Source organism: Neocloeon triangulifer, unplaced genomic scaffold (assembly GCF_031216515.1).
Source record: "Neocloeon triangulifer isolate White Clay Creek 2 clone unplaced genomic scaffold, ASM3121651v1 ptg000002l, whole genome shotgun sequence".
Lineage (NCBI taxonomy): Eukaryota > Metazoa > Arthropoda > Insecta > Ephemeroptera > Baetidae > Neocloeon > Neocloeon triangulifer.
The window spans coordinates 3,150,231-3,164,216 of NW_026775545.1; the positions used below are offsets into that span (position 1 = coordinate 3,150,231).

Below are 13,986 nucleotides of genomic sequence, written 5' to 3' on the forward strand. Positions count from 1 at the left end.
TTTGTTCCTTTTACTGAAATATGAATTTATATTCACAGTTCAACAGTTAAAATTTTAATTTAAAAACATCTCATGTTTAATCAAAGGATACAAAAATAAAAGTGCAGAACGATTTGAGTAAAAATTTACTAGAAATATAATTATCCACTGTAACAATATTTCTTGATTGATTTTGATTGCCTTTTTTGTTGCTCTGGAAAAAAACCGCTGACCAACCAAAATCGAATTCCTGTAAGGATACAAGATATACATTATGCAAATATGTGTATTTTTTTATTCCCCCTTCTTTAATAACAGTCAACCTGCCATTCAATGTCCAGCCGCCCCCGGGGGCAGCATGGCGAGCGTCGACCGCGCGCGTCGACGCCCCCGGGAGGCGGAGGGGGCGCAGGCGCGGGTCGGGGGTGGTCGAGGGCAACGGGTTGAGGCCTCCTCAGTCTCGGCCGGCCCTCTGAGCGGCGCAAATGAGCAGGTGAGTCTCGCCGTCGCTTCCAACATTTATTCTACAACACCCCCTCCCTCTATATTGTCCCTTATCTGTGTCATTTACGGTCACCCTCGGGCGACGACTTCGAAGCCGTACCTCGTTCTTTTCCGACGGCAGGAAAGGAAAATTTCCCAAAGATTTGCTCTTATTGAACACCAGCCGGAAAAAACCGAGTTTGTGTGCTCACTTTTTTTCGTCGTCGTCGTCGGAAAGAAAATTAAAATTGCTCGCGGCCGCAATTTTTTTTTTACTCTCCGCACTCTCGCATGACCAAAGTAATAATTTCCGAACTGCAATGTGGATTTTTACACTCGCTGCCTGTAATGAAAAAGTATCGGTCTTGCGATCTAAAAGTTTGTGTGCGGAGGAAAGCAGCATAATATTTTAAAGGCGCATTATTTCTATCTTGGAAAGTTTCTTGTGGAAAAAGAAAATAATTTTTATAAATTTATCTGCGCACAGATTTAAGTTCAAAGTTAGATGGCTTGCGCACTTCTTTAGCAAATATACCCATAAACATTTTGCATTTAAAAAAAAGCATCAATTTGATCGATAAAAGTATGGCCATTGAAACTTTTCTCAAAGAACTTTTTGTAAATAACAATCAAAATAATGCTTTTTCTTTCGAAATATACTAAAAAGATGAATATTTTTTGCTCTTTCACCCATACTTGCTACCAGAACTGAGATAAATTTCCACTCAAATTATCTGGAAATAAGTTATTCCAAAAAAATTAAAATATACAAATGATAATGATGATCCAAATAACTTAATTTAAATTTTGTATAATAGTCAATCAATGTTTTAATGGCATATTTTTATGATAGATTTAAATGAAATAATGACCCTGAAAATTTATCGAATTATTTAATAAAAATCTTTCAGTCATTATTTCTAACAATCCAAAACTATGACAAAATTAAATTAATTTAATGTTGTTTAATGATAAAATTCAACAATCATACCGTGGATTTTTGAGAAAACTATGATGTTTTAAAAAACGGGACCAAGATTTTTCTACATTTACAATTAAAATTATATTATTCTTCTGATATAACTCAGTTGTAGCTTAATATTTTTTCCTTATCTTATTTATAAAAATAAAAAGGTTCAGTAAATACTGAAAAGTATTGAAAAATAAATCAGACTATACATTAACATTTTCAGCCCGTCTTGGCGCAAATCTTTTTTGAGTTTCGCGCGTTTCAACAAGTTTTTTCTCAATATGTTTTCAATTCATCATATTTTAATGATTCCTTTAATAATTTTCTTCTTACTTGATTTGTGACGACCAAACAACAACAACAACTCGCCAATACCAGTTTCAAGTTGTAAAACCCACTAATTGTACATGATATCGTTTAATCTTTTGGCTTGTTCTCTCTCAATCTCACCCTCTTAGGAAACTTAAGTAGTTCTAAACTGCACCTCCAGTTTTCTACGTTGTGCTGCGTGTGTAGTCTCGTAACTCGCAGATTAATCCCAAGGCCAAATCCGCGGTTTCCTCCGACGAAAGCCGCCGCAAGTCAGCAGACGAGGGTGTTTGGCTGGAAACCAACCAACCCACCCCCGTTCCCCGGCACCCCTGGCTGGTTCGCCGAGAGGCTCTTTTGCGATCCAGATTAATTAACAGTAATTGGCAGTGAGGGATGTGCATTTAATCAACTACTTGTGGAACTCGCTGGCTCTGCACCATTTTTGCCGCGATTAATTCCGTTCGTTGTGATGAGAATAATGCGGCCGCTGATTGCAGCGGCCAATCGAACGGCGATTACAGCCCAATGAATTGCCCATTCTCTCTTCTCTCTCGGTCATTTCATTTCCTTCCGCACGTTTGCGGCCAACTTTAATTGAATAGATTTTTATTGGCTCTTGGCCGTTCTGCGCGACTAATGAACTGACCGCTGCAAACGCACCACTGGCAAATTGCAAATATTATATTCATTCAATTGTTCCAATAAAATGGCAATAAAATTAGCAGTGTATGTGTAGCCAGCTCATGGTCTGAATCAGAAATTGATATTGATTTATCAGAATGCTTATAAAGTTGGAACATTGTACATAAAAGTATTACCGAAATTTGCAAATATGGTATAGAATGTATTTTTTTTCTCACATTTCTATATTTACAATTATTTTTACAATTTTTATTATTAAATCTAATTTAGATTTTTTTTTTAAATTAAACAATCACTTTTCATTTGCTCAAGTATAATTATGGTCTCTGAAATTATTGTAGCAAAATTTTTGTCATTTTTTCATCTCGTTTTTGGCAGATTTTGTGTGCGATTATATTGATTGTTTTCAACTTTGCATTTTTTTCTTTTTTATGAAATTGTTTAATTTTAGAAAAATAATTTAAAAACTCTTCTGCTTTCCACTAAATATCCTGATATTAACTTTAACTTTAACTTTTTATTTATAACTCCTGATTTTTTACAAAAAGCATTAACTTTAAAATTTGATTCTTTATCATTATTTGCTAAACTTGAAATTTTAAGAAAAATCTTTGAAAAGGAAATGTGAAAATTCTGCACAAAACGTCTGGTGCACAGGCTAATTACGTACTTCTTGCGCTTCATTTCTTCTACTATTGAGCTGATGCTTGTAATAAGCAAGCTGGGCGTGAGGTTGTACGCATTCAAGTACACAAAGAAGCTGCAGAACTAGTTTTGCGCTCATTGTCGGCACGCTGCTTTGAACGAATATAAGCAGCTTCTCTTGCAATGCCTAAAATTAGAGCGAAATTATCCAGAATACAAAGTTAACGGAGCAAAAAGCGTCCTCTGTGCCGAGCTAAGTAGCGGAAAATATTATATAATAAATGCACTTTTGCGGTTTCTGGTCGCCGAGTTGCCACTGCTGTCAAAGAGACAGAGAGGAGAGAACAGGGCCTAATTGAGTATGGTGACAAAAGACCCGGAGGACCGTCGCAGGAAAAAATGGTCCACCGGCGCTTGAGCCAGGTTAATTAAAATGTGGCAGGGGTTTCACTAACAATGTGCAAAAAGAGAGGCAGCGAAGGAAGCGCCTTTTGTGATTTCCTTATCTTTTTTTGCTCAGCCGGAAGCAGGCAAATTTATGCGAGCTCATGAAAAATGCATCGATATTTCAACACTCTTTCTTTCTTTCTCTCTCGATATTTTCCATTCCGTTTTGAGGAGACACGAGTCTATACTATCTTTCCTTTCTTCTTTATACTTTGAGTGTGTGTGTGTGCGAAGACGGCCTGCCTCATTTTCCTCCGACTTCCCGCGCCAGTTTTTCCTCCTCTCCACCACTGCTCGAGGTGTTCTCGCCAAAGTTTCGTCGTCTCTCTCGTGTCATTTGGACCGCCCTTCGTGTACCATTGGTGTCGGCACCCGTGTGTTTAAATTAAATTTGCACTTTTAGCCGCAGGGCTAGTTGATGAAAGAGGCTGCCGGCGCGTGTGTTCCTTTCCGTGTCTTGAAAGTTAAAACAAACAGCCAAATTGGATTTGCGAATTTGTCCCTTTGTAAATGAATGCGTCTTCCACGTCGTGACTTCTTCTTAATCAGGATGTCTGCAGTATTAAAATCATTAATGATTATTTATTCTTCTCAATTCAAAAATTTGAAAAAGTGAAGAAAGAGTTGCAGCTATTATAATATTAATTCATAATTCTTTATTATTTCCAAGAAAGTCAATTTTTTATGTAAAATAATTTGAAGTTTTTGTTAGTGAAATTTTATTACTTTAATATTAAAACATTTTGAAGTAGTTTCATGCAACAATTTTCTCTCTAAGACAAATTAAATTAATTTAATTAAGCAACCCTAAAAACTTAATGTGTGTCAAAATTTTTCAGAAATCGATAGAAACTAACATTATTTCATTGTCAGTCAGAGAGGGTTTCAATAGGAACAGCTCCTGTTTCAAAAAAGCTTGTTATATTTTGATAATATTTATACCAATTTGTGTCTCTAGGTTTCAAGCAAAGCATTTTCGCATCGCAATCTAAAATCTCTTTGAAAAGATCGCGTCTAAATGTCAAAAGTGAGGAGGTAAGGCGGAGGAGGCGCGATTATTAAGAAACTTTCACGTATATTTCAAATCCCAGCAGCTCGGCGCAAGCCAGTTTTATTCGTTTCTTCCGCCCAGCCAGAGAGTGACGGAGAGGTGAGAACGAAAAAAAAATACAAAAAACAATCTATGTGCACGGCGAAAAAGCGCTCCGAGTCATGTGCATGCACTTTTAAACGCCATTCGGCTGCACAGGAAGGAAACAAAACTCATTTTCCCCTCGGCACAGAAATTGCAAATATGAATTTGCAAAATTCCTCATTCATCACCGACGGAGTGTATTTTTTTCTCCACTCCGACCGAAGCGCGCACCTAATTCAATTGTTCGCTCTCGGCAGATCCGCACAAAAGAAGCGAAATAAAATCGCGGCAAAAACATAAAATAATAATAAACTGGCGTGCAAGTCTGCCTCATTCGGCGCGGCCTCCTCATTAAGTGAATTTCCAAGACGTTGCCAACGAGGCACGGCTTCGCGCCGCTTAATATCCGTCCTATTTTCTGATTTCATTTTCGGAAATAAGCAATCGCTGAGGAGAGACGAGGAAATTTCGAATTTAGAAGCAGCAGTTTATGCAATGGCGCGACCTCAATTTGCAGCCGAATATTCACGCTCGCGCGGCTCGTTGCCGTTGGAAATCACTTGGCATTTGCACACTGTCGTAAGTTAATTTGTCATTTTGATGGAACGTTTCGTCACTGTCCAAAATATGTCGCTCGCTCGCTGACAATCTCGGCGCGTGCTGGAAATTCTTGAGGCGAAATATTGCACTTCTCCCCAAGAACAGGATCCGAAAAAGGGCAGAGCGTTAATCATAATTATATCTGCGGAAAAAATAAACATCTCAGAAAAAATAATTCATGAAATAAAAAGTATTTCTTTCCACACGCTTGTTATTTTTCTTTTGACCTCGACAGTTATCAATCACTCTTTTTTGGATGAAAACGCTAAATTTTAATTGTTAATATAAAATTTGTGGACTCTTTTTCGTTTTGGTGCACCAAATTTAACGATGGATAATATTGCATTGGTTTAAGTAAAATTTAGCATCAATAAAATTGATTTAAAATACCTGTAATTCTGTTGTTTGTGAATAAATATCACCGATTTGCATTCTTAAAATAAAATAAAATGCACAGTCGCTGGTCCTCTGTAATTAAAATTGTGAGGCAAAAATTTGATTTTCTAAATTGTGGGAAATGTATGAATCAAAATAAGCACAACTGAAGCAATTGCCCTGGGTTCATTTGAAATTTCAATTGACTCTGAATTCCTCCTAAAACAAATTCCATTGTTTTTCGTGATGGTTCAAAAAGCAAACAGCCGAAATAAAGTGTCTCCGTCAATAGTACCAACTACACACTGGTATGTCGACAGCAGGAAAGTTTTTCGCAGCGTAAATTATAATTTTGCTCTGTCGCCAAACGAGAGCACTTTTTAAACGCATTACTCTCGTCATGCATCCGCTCACACAGTCAAAAGGGAAAATCCCCTCGAATTACAAACACACACTATTATTTTCGTTTGCATTGCAAAGGCAAAAAAAATAAACGTGGTCCGTCCGTTTTGTTTGAAATAATTAAAATTTCCCCCGCTGCTAAAATCGGCGCCAAATCCACCATCGTCTCTTCATTTCACCAGAGCGCGGCGGTGGCACAACCCTTTATTTTTCTCTCCGAGTCGGCGGCCCTGCTGAAATGAAAGCACAACATCAAAGCCCTCTCGATTCGCGGCACACACACACAATTCCAGGCCATCGAGCCGAGAAAATAACGCCCAAATAAAGTAAATAATGATATGCACCTGAATAATGATTTGTTGCTTCGCTCACAAACACACACGCCTTTTCCGCCCTCTTTGCTTTTTATACGTTCGTGACGCTTTATTCATTGAGGAATATGTAAAGAGGCGCTGAACAGCTGCTATTTTGTTCAACAGTTTTTGCTTGTCATTGATTCAGGTACCTTTTTATGTTTATTCTGCAAGCTACAAGTTTAATGATGCTTTTGAGGTTCAATTGATTTTTTCTTCACCATGTTTATATTGATTATGTATGAACCAAACTAAAAAATAAAACAGATTTAAAATTTCCCGACAAAATTCTTATATAACATTTTTTTAACACCAAACGTTTTTTTTAAAAGTTTTTTAAAATTGATGTCTAATTTTTTTTTAAATTATGTACTATGATCATTTGGTAATAACATTACTATTTTAAAAGTTAAAATTTATATTTATATTTTATATAATTTTTTTTATAAATATAATTATGGCTTTTATCCAACCCAGATATATTTTTATGGAACGAAATTTAAATTTGAGTGGATTTGGTTATGTTGTATGACTTACAAGAGTTACTACATTTATTTGTCGCGGCTGATTTTTAACTTCGTTATAAATTTTTCAATGGATATAAACTTTTTTCTGAATTTTATATTGATTTAAATTGAAAATCTGCTATACATTTTACATTTAGATAAACTTTTTCCATCTGTGATTTTAGAATCCGTTGAAATTAAATTTGATTAACTATTGGCGAAAGACTAAATATGCGTGCAACGAGCCGCGGAAAATCACCTCATGCAATGTAGTATAACTGAAAAAGCAGCGATTGTATCGTAAATTCAGAATTCAGTCGCTAAAATGGAGTTTTTAATTTTTTCTCCACCTTAACTTCAAATATAACTTTTATGTATTAAATCTGAATATTTAATTTACTCATGAAGAACAGACTAAAAAATAACACAAATTAGCTGAAATAGAGAGACTGAAATTCGTATGTAGCCTTATCAATTTTACTTTTATAAGTAACATAAAGCAAATAGTTAGCGGTTAAGTGTGAATGAAAATGAAAATCGCACATAAAATGAAATTATGGAAATTATTAACTTTTCAATGCACCGCTTGTGGGATGAAATCTCAGTCAATTTCCTTAATTGGCTAAAATCCGCAGGACCTAAATACGCACTCAAAAGGGAGGAAAATTCAACTCGGCATTTATATCAATTCATGAGACATGTTGCCGCGCGCTGACATTTTATCCGCAAAATAACACGTCGCCCTTTCTTTGGCGCCCGAGTGAAAGCGCCGGAATGAATAATAATCTCTATTCACGGGAGATTTTGTTTAGTCGTCTCGCGTCTCTCAAAGAAAATCCTACGCGAGTGTTCAATTACGTCAGCATTAAAAGCTGTCAGGGCACAAACTAATGAAGGCATGCAGGGAGCGAGACTTTCTTTCTTTCTCCCAGAGCGCTGAAAAAAAGTTAAAATTGTATCAACTGCCTTTTCCGCTTGTGCTTTTATGACAGGAACCTTCTTGCGGACAAGACGCAACTTGTTCTAAAGAGATTGATTTCAAAAAAACATAAAAAATAAATAAATTAAAAAACACATTTGAAACTAAATAAATAAATAAATGAATATTAACTTGGTAGCGTTTTCAATACCAACAATAAAGTGTACATGCTGACAGGACTTTTGACCAGACCTTAAGAAAGAAATTGAAGCCTTTTGTAGAGAAAGAAACTTATGTTTCTTGAATAGAGACTCTTGGTACATAAATGAGTAATGCAAATTTATTTTAACACTGCACACTCTAAAAGAAAGCATTGATTTTAATGAAATTTTTATTTTTAAATAAATCATGTTTTTTTGCTTATACATTACAATATTAGTATTACAAATGAATCAAAAAGTGAACTCAGTGAACTCTAGTCATGTAGGGTCGTTGTCCAGCTTTAAATCAGTTAATATACTTTACATTGCAATCAATTGATTTAAAATTTTTTTGTATAGAGTTTAAAATACTGTGAGGAAGAGAGAAAAGATAAAAATGTTTAATTATTGATTTCTTATAATAAGTTTAAATGGAATATACTGAATTTTTAATTTAAAAAAAAAGAAAAAAAGAGAGTTTAAAATCAAGAATTAAAATTAGTTCATATATCACATTAAAGATTAATAGCATTAAATTGTGGTGAAAAGCATTTGTCTTATTGAATATTTCTTTTTTTATCTAAGGGTTTTGGCCAGGTTGCGTCTTAACCAAAAGCATTATTTGCTTCTCGTCAACAAGTTCTGTGATGAGACGGAACTCGATTTTGTCGGCGATCCAAATGAATCGCCCTCGTGTTTCGTTTATTCGCAGCAATTAGAGTAAAAAGAGCCCGTGAGAGGTCAAACAAGCCCTTAATTAAGGCTGCTTTTTGTGTCGTGATTGCCGCTATGCGTCTCGCTAATTGAAACCCAAGGACACACGCGACGTCAAAAAGCCACCTAGTTTGCCCAGCAAGTCTTGTGCGAATTAACTCCTTTGTGCATCACCAACAGCAATTTCCTTTCCGCCCTTCCTTCAAAATTGATGTTGGCTCTCTTTAATTGACTTGTTCGCAAAAGAAACACGAGATAAGATTTTTACTTTGTTTGAGGCATGAAAACGCCAAGAATAATAACTGATGTCTCTATGACCTTTTCACATATTTTAACACGGTCTTGTTTTCTTGTTATAATAACAAAACAAAAATTAAAGGCTACCTTATTCTTTTCCAAATTTTTCAAAATCTTTATCAAACGTTAATTCTAGTCATTTTTAACAGAATTAGTCAGTTTTTATTTATTTAGCCAGTTCAACTTTGCTTTGTTTACATGATAATCACGACTTTAAATTTTGAATTTCCAATAATTTATTACGCCAGAATTTTCATACTTATATAAAATAAAAATAGTTCTTTAGATTTTTTTGAAGAGTTATGTTAGATTTTGAATGAATTGCCAGTTCAAAATAACATACGACCAAAAGTTTTTTAGTGAACGAAATTCATGACTGGAAAAACGGCCTTCGGGCTTTCGCATCGACCACCAGTTTACCGACTCGAAGAAAAATAGCCTTGACCTCCGACCTACAAACTGCGGTCAGCATAGCAGCAGTGTAGGCAAAAGGAGGGTGTGTATTTAGAGACTGCAGCGGCGGCAACGAAACGAACAAGCCAAGGTTTTATCTGCATTCAAATAAACCACTCGGAGCAAAACATTTTCGATCCACGAAGTTGGCAATGCAAAACATCGGCTGGAATTACACTTAATAAACCCAGCATGAATTTTAAATAGAAATTATAAATTAACTTTATATTGAATTGGGAATGTCTTTTTTTCAGTTTTTAATTTGATGTAAATTTCATTTTGGAAACTTACAAAATATTAAAAAAAAAATGATCTGCTTTAAAATAATATATTTTCATTGTGAGTTCTTAATTGTCGTTTTCATTTGCAATTCATTTTCAAATGTAATTTTCCAACAAAATAATTTATTTCAATTCAAATCAAATAAATATATTGCTTAAAATTTTCTCCAATTAAAATGACTGCTCAAAGAAAGAGAAGAATTGGAAAGGAAATTAACAATAAATTCACCAAGGCACGATCGGAAGAAAAAAGTTTGATAAGAACAACCAACACTCCCTCTCTTATTGTTAGAGAACAGGAAGAAGTTCCTCCTCAAAAACTCTCTCTTCCCCGTATCAAGGTTGTTAAAAGTAAAGAAAAACGGGGGTGAAAAGGGTCAAGTCAGCAGAACGGACGGACAGACGCTCTGCAGGAATGTTCCTTATTTTGGGGCGGATTATCGCCTGTTGAGGCGCGTATTTTTGTCAGGTGAAGCAGCACTAATTGGCGGCCTCTGCAGTCTCCACCCCCGCAACTTGCCAGTCGGGCGGATTATTCAGCGAGTGACTTTCTTAATTGAAGCAATTAAGCGCCCGGTTTATGCCGAAGCGCACGCACACTGCACAATCTCCACAATTAAATTCGACAGCTGCTGGCGCACAACACACGAAATAATATCTCCTCGCCCAACTCGCGAATCGACTTGTTCGCGTCCCCCGCCACCCACACGACCCCGAGAGCACCCTCGAAAATCAAACTGCGCTCTCAAAACTCGTTAATGATGCGCCGCTCGAACTTTCCGAGTTCAACACTATTTGCTGGCTGCTCCTTTCCCTTCATTATTAAATTATACACTGCACCTATGGCATGCTCGAAGGCTATTTAGTTTCAATTAAATATGATAAAATTTATAAATTTTTTTGTTTTGTAAAAAAAAATGTGCAGAATTAACTAATAGCAATTTTAATATCTAAAAAATGTGAATAATCGGAAAGAAAGAAATCGGACAAACACTAATAAAATGATTTTAACTTGACCAATCCTAAAATTAAAAAAAAATTGTGTCTTCTTTCAGCCATGCACACATGCTCTAATTTTAACTTAACTCCTATAAAACAAATGATGGGAAATAACTACTTTTTCATGTACTTTGAAAATTTGGATATCCAAAATCCCGCACTGATTTTATTTCAAATTTTAGCAGTGAGAGTTTCCTCAAACAATCAAAATTTCAGTTTTTTTTTTTAATTTGTTCAAAATCTTAATTTATTTACATAAATAATTCTTTTCAATATTCAAATTTAATTTTTTTTCAGTTTTTTCAGCTTGATCTTGAAAATTTTGAAGTTTTAAGCAACATTCGTTTTTAATTATTAATTAAAATGAGGGACAAAGAGATCCATGGCCCACGCTTAAGGGACTTGGAGTGACGCAAAATATGCATAAGTAATAACCAACCACATCATGTAAATTTAATTCAAAGGCGTAATGAATTTACAATCAACCTCTCTAGCAAGGACAGCTGTTCCCATTGCAAATTCATTTCAAAGGTTCAAAAGCCTTTGAATTAACAGCACATGGTGTCGTTGGTTGTTACTTCCACATCAAAAAACACACACAAACAAAGTCGATTCTATTTTACAATTAATCAGAAAAGAGATAAAAAAAAAACCATTAAAGATCGTGAAATCTAAACAAGATCTAATTTAATTTTTTTAAGATCTAGGGTAAACTTTTGATTTATAATTAAAAAAAAAATCAGTTTGGAAAATAACACATCTTTGTGAATTGCTAGGGAAATTTATTCTTACAATGAATGCTAATACTTCAGCAAAAATTGCTGTTAAATTACTTTTTCCTCATCAAAACATTTGGTTCAACACGGATCGTTATGTTCTAAAAATTTAATGTCATACATTACAGTGGCATTTTGCCTGTCACGTTTGTGTCGCCTTGGAAGTAAATTGATGAAGTCTGAACTTTTTCGCTCTAAATTTTTTGCGAGCGAAATAATTCCACAGGTCGCAGGTGGAGATTATTGCGTGTCAGGAACAGAGTAATTGTTGGTTTTTAAATAATCGGCGCTTGTTCTTGCGTCGTCGGCAGAGGCCAGAGTGTATCGGATTGGCAATTTGGCGTCGGCTCTCGGAGGACGGCTCGGTTTCATTTGATCGCACTTTATCTGCTCGAGAAGACGCGACTCGGGGGAAATAGCGTGGCCCGTTAAAAATGGAGCAACGCGCGTCAGTTTGCATCATTTATCCGCCGGCTGCAGCCTAATGGCTGGATATCGCGGCGAGCACTGAAAAATGAACCTACACAACGAAATGCCACTTTTATTTATGAAGCAACAGGCCCGACAATTTCCTCCACGCACACGCTCCGCCTCTTGCACCCCATATTGGCAAAAGCATTTTCCTTCTCAATTTCGCGCTCCTTTGCCGGAGAAATTTGGCTCTACAAGGAGAGCAGCTGCATTTTTCCTTATTTAATATTTAAACGAACAAAATTAGCAACTCCACGGTAGAGTTCTCTTTTAGCAGAAAAAAAAACTTGTTCCAAGAAAGCGTTGTACGCTCGAGTTGCTCCTGTTATAATTTATTCACACAGCAACCTGAATTTTTTATTTTATGAATCAAAACTTTCTGTGGTTCCAAGTTTCCGTTATTTTTATTGCCACTCGTGGTGTTACCAATCATTTGAGAGGGGTGATTTGTGATATATTATTTGAATAAAATAAGTCTAGAAACGATTTGAAATTTGAGACCAAGACAAGTAGTAAATAATGTTTTACTTAAATTCATTATATTATTGTCTCGTATTTAGGTATATTTGTTCAATAAATAAATTAAAAATGCAAAAAAACTTTTTGCAGATAAAAATTATTTTCTTTCCAAATAATTGTGCATTTTATATTTCTTCTTTAAATTAAATAATAAAAAAAATTTAATTTTAATAAAAATAATATAATATTAATAAATATAGTGAAATATTATGAAAATAGAATATTCATCATCACTAATAAAAAAAAATTTATTTAGATTTCTTAATTTAAAATATTCCTTAGAAATTTAATGTTAAATGATCTGATCATTTAAAAAGTGAACTTTCAACAACAATTTTGAATATTGATTTTTGCTTATTTACCAAGCAAAATAGCAAATTCAGACTCCCGATTCAATTCAAGATTATGTAATTTTAAGTTTCTTTTTCTACCGCTGGAATAAATTTTACTTGCCTCTCTATTTCTAGCAACGGATGCAATTTCTACAATTCTACGGTCGCTTGAAAAATGAGGAAATTGCAGCTGCAGCAATACATTTCCTTATTCCGAGTTTGCTGTGCGATCGACCGCGCACACTTGTTCCTTTTGTTACCTGGACTCGGCGGATTCGAAAATAAGCATCCAATTTGCAAGTGCACGCGCCTAGTCGTTTGAATATATTTTATATGCAATGCGATTCATTAAATGTTTCTACGTTCCTGGAGACGGCGGATTGTTACATAGGATAGGTATACGCGGCGAAAAGGAACTAGGGAACGAGCAATCAACTTATTAGAGCATGAAACACGTGCTGCAAAATGCACTCGAGTGAGGAGCACACATGCAATTGGATAGACTATATTGAAGAGCCAAGGGGAAATCTAATGGCAGGTTCCTGATATAGAAGGAGAGATTGAGCTTGATTAGCCTTTTTAATTAAAATTAAGTTAGAAATTAAATAGCTTCTTTCGTCATAATTATTTTAATGACAAGGTTCAATAAGTTGAATGCAAGGAAATACCAAAATTGATAATGTGCAAGTTCCAAAGCGGAAGTCCATCTTAATTTTGTTATTACTCCAAGTTCTAATAAACAATAATTAGACCCTTGTCACTTCCGCGCAAGTCGCCAGGTAAAAAACACTAATTAATAAATGGCCTCTTGTCACTTGCATGAATTAGCTCTGAAATTAAAAGTTAAATATATACTCAAGCGTAATAGGTCCATTATTATTATTAAATGAGTATTAGGCAAAAGTTTGATCATTAAGCCATTTTTCGCAAATTTATTCACTTCAAATGACTTCAAACATATTTTTAAATATTATAAATGCGTATAATTTATTCCTTGTTATTAATTTCAGATAAAAAATATGTAACTGAAACATATGAATAATAAACGTGCTTATAAGTTTCGCTCAATTGTGAGTAGAGATACTGGAGATATAGAATGAATTTAGAAGTTCATTTCACTCCGCGAATAACAAGTAGCTCCTTCATTAATATTCAAGATGAATTTCTCACAATGTA

General features: G+C 35.0%; 1 protein-coding gene across 1 annotated transcript in view; it reads left to right on the forward strand.

Annotated features, from left to right (window-relative positions):
- Positions 1-449: 449 nt before the first annotated feature.
- The window catches only part of LOC132202789 (muscarinic acetylcholine receptor gar-2), a 41,338-nt gene continuing 27,801 nt past the window's right edge, over positions 450-13,986 (forward strand). Inside the window, exon 1 of the mRNA XM_059629977.1 lies at positions 450-472. The gene's annotated coding sequence lies outside the window, so the exon portion shown is untranslated. The remainder of the gene's footprint in view (positions 473-13,986) is intronic.